The 6930-nt window shown below is 36.5% G+C and overlaps 1 protein-coding gene across 1 annotated transcript in view; it reads right to left on the bottom strand.

Annotated features, from left to right (window-relative positions):
* The window catches only part of adisspb (adipose secreted signaling protein b), a 215827-nt gene that overhangs the window by 157742 nt on the left and 51155 nt on the right, over positions 1–6930 (bottom strand). The gene's annotated exons all lie outside the window — the stretch shown is intronic.

Raw genomic sequence — 6930 nt, 5'->3', positions numbered from 1 at the left:
ATAAGCCTTAAGCAATAAGCCTCCTCTTTTTAAATCAATCCATCAATGACAGACTTTATTTGTTCGGGTAACTAAATACCAGTAACGGCAGCTGCTGAAAGTAACTAAAAAAAGTACCTTGTAATCTAACTTTGTCACTTTTAAAAACAAGTAATGTGTGAAGTGATTCAGTTTACTTTTAAAAGGAGTACCAAGTGCTCGGTAATCGGATTAGTTGTTTTTTAAAGTATCTGCGGCGACACTGACGGGAGCAAAGAGCCTGAAGGCGTCGAATACCAGCGAACTCACACCTCACAGCCGCAGCGCTGACACACCATTAACACGTCGCCTGGATCTGTGTGTGTGTGTGTGCGTGCGTGCGTGCGTGTGTGTGTGTGTGTGTGCATGATGCTGCAGAGTTATTATATTGGCTCCATCACACCGCTGTCTCTGGCAATAACCAGCACTATTTATTATTTAGGGCTGCCGATCACTAATTCATCGCCGCGGCTGTGAGATTCCCTTTAAAGCCAGGCTTTAACGGAGCGTGTGTGTGTGTGTGTGTGTGTGTGTGTGTGATACAGGAGATTATTTTGACCCACGTTGACCTTTTCCGAGCCACTTTATCGCTCCTCCGCTGACTTTCCCGTCGTCTCCGGCCTGATTAAAGTGACGACGATGTAATAACTTTATGAGGCGCAATGAAATCGAGCGAGAGGAGAATAAACACCACGACTAAGTCGTCCACTGTGCCGGTTTTTGATGAGGAAACTGCACACAAACTGGAAAAAAAATGGCTTTTAAATTCAAAATATGATGTATTTTGAAAGACTTTGTTTGTTTTTTAAAATTCTGCACAAGTGTAACACAACATATTAAAATATTGGTAAAATATTCAAATATATTACAAATTTAGCACATTTTAGCCAAATTATCATGTTTTTGGTGGCTGTTAGATTAGAAAGTTAGTAAAAAAAAACGCAATGTGTGTATTTATACTTCGTCAATTCCACTTCTGATTATGAGCGCGTGTTTAAAAAGTGATCAATGTGAGTTTGCCAGCGCTCGGAGGGCTTCGTGGGATAGGTGACGTGAGCTTTTGATGGAGCGTCTCATAACGTCGGCCTCCACGCTGATAAATCAATACAGCAGATCAAAGCCCTGCGTCAATACAGCAGATCAAAGCCCTGCGTCGATACGTCGTTAATTCAAACCGCGGCCTGCAGTCAGAGGAGCCACATGGCCTGCGCCTTCATAATGAGACGACTTGTCGCAGTGGAGCCTAAAAATCAATGGGAGTCGATGTTTCTTGAAGGAACAAAAAAAAAAAAAAGAGGCGATAATGAGGTTGGTTGGTGTGGCGTTGTCGTCCAAGACCCCCTGCTGGGGTGTTTTAACTGTCCTGCTGCCTCCAACACCTGAGCTCCTCAGCGAAAAAACAAAAACACTCATCATTCCAGACATGAAGACCCGGCGCTAAATCTTCATCGCGATGCAAACGGAAGGCGTAGAAAATGCCAGATTAGCCTGTAAGACAAAGTCAGGGGGTAAAAACACCCACGGTGCAATAAGGAGCTAGTTAGCATCTTTAAAATTGGCTTTACCCACATGGAAAGAACCTATACGAGGATATATGCGCATATATGAAACCTACAAGCAGTTTATATGCACATATATGCGTCTTTATTTCCACATATATATATATCCTCTATATCTCACTTTGGCAGCTGTCATACATTATCAAGACAACAATAAGAACTAACTAAAAAACAATTATGTAAGAAGAACATATAGGTACATATATGCACACATATATACGTGCATATATGTACCTATATAGGTGTCTGTATGCACGTATACGTGTACATATGTGCATTTATGTACATATAATATAGGAAAATGGCCAATTTTATATATGTCACATATATTAAAAACCTATATTAAAACATATGTTTATATAGGTTCTTTCCATGTCTTGACGTTTTCATCCTGTAAGCTCGGAACCACAACAAAGAAAAGCTTTAAAGTTTAGATTTTAAAGGTGATTATGGTTTTATTAGATGTAGAACCTGAATGACTCCTTTAAAAACATCCACACAGTAAAACAATCACTTGTGTTTAGTGTATTTTTCTTTCATAACTAATTATATAATAACACAATAGAACTCCACAATGTCGTAAATGAAGAAATGTGTTTGATTTTTTTGTCTCTTTGAAAGATATTTCATTACATAATCATCATGTAGTTTAATATCTTTACGCTGATTTTTAAGTCTTGAAGTCTGGAAACGCAAATTTAGACTCGCATGTATTTTAATGTGTGAAACTGTAACAGACACGACAGTTATAAACTAGATATAAAGACCCAAGTGATTATTTGACATTAAATAAATCGAACCAACAATAAAAGAGTACAAAGCCTTAAGACAGCCGTTAATAAAGCATCTTATAAGGTGAAATTACCCAAAATGAACCAAACGATGTGGATTATTCGTCCACAAACGCTTTGGAAAGCGAGAAAATAAAACCCCGGTTTGCACTATTTCCTCCCGGCTGGAACGGAAAGATCAATAAAATACTGATGTTTGGTGGCGGCGGCGTCTCAAAAGCCTGAATTAAACATCAAAGGGAGACGTCGCCTCCATCTGAAATTCCAATTTCCACCTATAAGAGGAAGACGGGCCTGCTGGTGGAGGTCAGCCTCTCCTCCACACTCATCTGTGGTGCTAACCAGCAAACTGGGGGGGCGGGGGGGGAGGGGGGGGGGGGTTAGGGTAGTCCCCGCCATCTTTATAATTGGATTCTGTAGCACACCAGCTGTTTCATGTGGCCAGTCCCCAAAGGTTTGAGTGTGTGTGTGTGTGTGGGGGGGGGGGGGGGGGGGGGGTTGACACATGGGACCCGGGGGGGGGGGGGGGGGGGGGGGATACGAATATAACTCAATACCCACGATATAAAAAGATACTCAATAGAAAAAGACTTGTATTCGTGGTTTTAATAGTTGTAATAGTTTTTAACTACAACATCACTGCTTAAAAGTCATTAAAAAAAAAAAAAAAAAAAAATCTAAATAATCTTAACGACGATTTTTTTTAGCGGCGGCGCTCGACTGCTGGTGAAATATTTAAGATTGGAACACAAATAATAGAAAATGTTACATCGTCTGCATGTAATTATGCTTCAATGTAACATTAGATAGATAGATAGATAGATAGATAGATAGATAGATAGATAGATAGGTAGGTAGGTAGGTAGGTAGGTAGGTAGGTAGGTAGGTAGGTAGGTAGGTAGATAGATAGATAGATAGATAGATAGATAGATAGATAGATAGATAGATAGATAGATAGATAGATAGATAGATAGATAGATAGATAGATAGATAGATAGATAGATAGATAGATAGATAGATAGATAGGTAGGTAGGTAGGTAGGTAGGTAGGTAGGTAGGTAGGTAGGTAGGTAGGTAGGTAGGTAGGTAGGTAGATAGGTAGATAGGTAGATAGGTAGATAGATAGATAGATAGATAGATAGATAGATAGATAGATAGATAGATAGATAGATAGATAGATAGATAGATAGATAGATAGATAGATAGGTAGATAGGTAGATAGGTAGGTAGGTAGGTAGGTAGGTAGGTAGGTAGGTAGGTAGGTAGGTAGGTAGGTAGGTAGGTAGGTAGATAGATAGATAGATAGATAGATAGATAGATAGATAGATAGATAGATAGATAGATAGATAGATAGATAGATAGATAGATAGATAGATAGATAGATAGATAGATAGATAGATAGGTAGGTAGGTAGGTAGGTAGGTAGGTAGGTAGGTAGGTAGGTAGGTAGGTAGGTAGGTAGGTAGGTAGGTAGGTAGATAGGTAGATAGGTAGATAGGTAGATAGGTAGATAGGTAGATAGGTAGATAGGTAGATAGATAGATAGATAGATAGATAGATAGATAGATAGATAGATAGATAGATAGATAGATAGATAGATAGATAGATAGATAGATAGATAGATAGATAGGTAGGTAGGTAGGTAGGTAGGTAGGTAGGTAGGTAGGTAGGTAGGTAGGTAGATAGATAGATAGATAGATAGATAGATAGATAGATAGATAGATAGATAGATAGATAGATAGATAGATAGATAGAAAAACAATGTAGAACTCTGTGTACAAGGATACTATCATGCAATACAGGCTGTGCAGTATTTTTTAAATCATATAACCAATAGAGGTAGATATATAGGTATAGATGGATAACATAGATAGATATATAGATATAGATGGATAATAGAGATATATAGATAGATATAGATATATAATAGAGATATACAGGTAGATAGAGACAAAATTAAGACAAACATTCGACCATTTTGTCTCTGTAGATTAATTCTCTATGCCTACATCGTTATTTGTACGGTCAGAATCAGCATTAAAGCAAAAGAAGTGACGACTGTGTTGTATTTGGTGCTATATAAATAAAAGAAACAATGATTCTTAAACCTTATACGTGATCCGTCTCCGCCAGACGTCACACAATCTTTGGCAGTTTAAACTAATGAAAAGCGTGATTTAAAGCTCGTTAACTTTAATTGTTTCTATGTTATTATTAATTTGAAGCCCGGGGAGCCAAGCTGCTGGAAAGTGGATGAGAGCTTAAAAAAAGAAAAAAGAAAAAAGAAAGAGAGCGTAAAGTCAATTAGAGTCGGCTCTGGGACGACTGATCGCGTTAGGAAAACAAAACGTCTGGACGAAACCCTGTGATTGGTTTAGTCGGCGGGTCAAAGGTCGTCGCTTGTGTTTCAGCCTCTTTCTTGAAACTTAAACTATTTTGTTTTTTAATTCTTACATTTCCTTCCTATTTGAATACGTATATCTGTATTTTCTACTCCTTGTGTTCTTCCATGTCCACAGGATTATTTTACACCGAATGTAAATTATAAGAAAAACGTTGACAATTTAAAGTAATTTAAAAAAGTGTTACTGTTAAAAACTGACTGCAGGATGAATATAAAATTTTGTTTTGCAATTAAACTCAAAATGTAAGGGTAAGTTTGCGAAAACTCTTCTAAGAGAGAATCTCTCTGTAAATCAAAACGTAGTCCAAGATATGAGAATGTAATGCACCTCCTCGTCCCACTGTGATTAATCCGGATTTATTTTTTTATTTCCTGAGAAAATATTTGACAAAAAAAAAAAGGAAATTGAGGTGGAGCTGCTGCAGTGAACCAGCAGCAGACAGTATAGCTCCTCCACTAACCCACTGACCTGCATTGCAGAGGCGCTTTCTCTTTTTTTCTCTTCTTCTTCTTTCTTTCTGCTTCATGTTCTGCGTGTTTAATGAGCTTTCAAGGATCTTTCTTTTACTGTGGCTCCCTCTAGCGGCTGCACAATGAACTGCTGTCGACTGTGAGCCGCACCAAGTCTGCGCATGCGCAGTTCTGGTCGTAAGAGCACCCAAAAAGCAAACAATTGTCACAGATAATTCAACTTAAAGCCAATTTTAATTAAACTTTCTGGTGGAAAACACAGTAAAATGTCTAAAAACTATAACAATAATAAAATATATATATAAAAAAACATATATATATATATACACATATATATATATATATATATAGATAGATATATATATGTATTAAATAATTTTTTTTAAGTGTATTTTCAGAGACACATCAGTATTTATTCCAGCCTACTGCCTAAAATAAAAAAATAATTTAAATATATTTTTATTAGTGTTATGGTTTTTGGACATTTTACTGTGTTTTCCACCAGAAAGTTTAACTAAAATTGGCTTTAAGTTGTATTATCTGTGGTAATTGTTTGGTTTTTGTAAAAATAAGAGACGTTTTTATCAAGACTTCTCTGCGCCACAATAAAGAAAAACTTTAAATCTAAAGGTCATTGTGACACTATTTTAGTGATCTGGCCCAGTCAAGGTCAATTAATCAGATTATACGTTTTGAATGATATTTCTCATTGTGGAGGTACTTAGTTACTAATGGTTTTAACAACAGGTTAAATTAGATCATTAATATCTCAGTAGTAGAGTCTCAATAACAACTTAATTTCATATTTCCATCTATAATCCTGATTTATACCTACATCCATTCACCATGGTGTCGTTTTTAATTTACTAGGTTGTTTTTGTGCTTCAATTTCTGATATATTCAATTAAACTGAATAATGTCTTGTCTGTTAAACTGCAGCTCAAGGAGTTTAGAAAATAACTAAAATACTTCGAGATTAATACATTTGAGTTGTTTGCAAATGACTTAAAAAAAAACCCAAACCTAAGCAGCACCCTTATATGAACAGAGAGATGAAGTGGCTTATTAAATAAACTTTATAATATTCTCACAAATAAAATGTGTCACCGTTTCGTAACATGGGTGAAGTTAAGTCAGGTGAAGTTAAGTCAGGTCATCCAGTGAAAGCAGTTGAAAAAAAGTGTGAAATAGCTGATTCATTGCATCTTGGAGATTATTCATGTGAATCCTTTCGGTTACAGTTTAACTTCCATTATCTCTGGAGCCAAACGCGGGTCAAAGGAAAGCTCCCGACAATAAGTCCAACAACTTCCGGTTAGGGTTTTTTCAAAATTAACTCGTCTAAAACCTACTAGGTTCAAAGTTGTTTTAGAAACGTTACTTCACACAGCAAAATATTGACCCAGAATTGGAACATCAAATAAAAACGCATGCATAAGTATACATACTGTGTGTAATATTCATAATTAGGATGAGCATGTAAATGTTAAAAAAAGAGGCCCAAGGATGGAACCTTGAAGAACCCCACAAGTGTATCTGATCAATGCCACCATTACTAATATAATAAAGGAAATGTCAGTTATTATCTTGATAATATACTATGGTTACTGCTATTGTTTTAAATACTTCTGTTGGATAAAAGGGAACAATTTAAAAGAAAAAGAGAGGGAAATAAATATTCCAATTG

The sequence above is a fragment of the Blennius ocellaris genome (genome assembly GCF_963422515.1).
Source record: "Blennius ocellaris genome assembly, chromosome: 23".
NCBI lineage: Eukaryota > Metazoa > Chordata > Actinopteri > Blenniiformes > Blenniidae > Blennius > Blennius ocellaris.
Note: the sequence above shows the minus strand (reverse complement) of the source record. Positions and strands in the feature narration are given on the sequence as shown.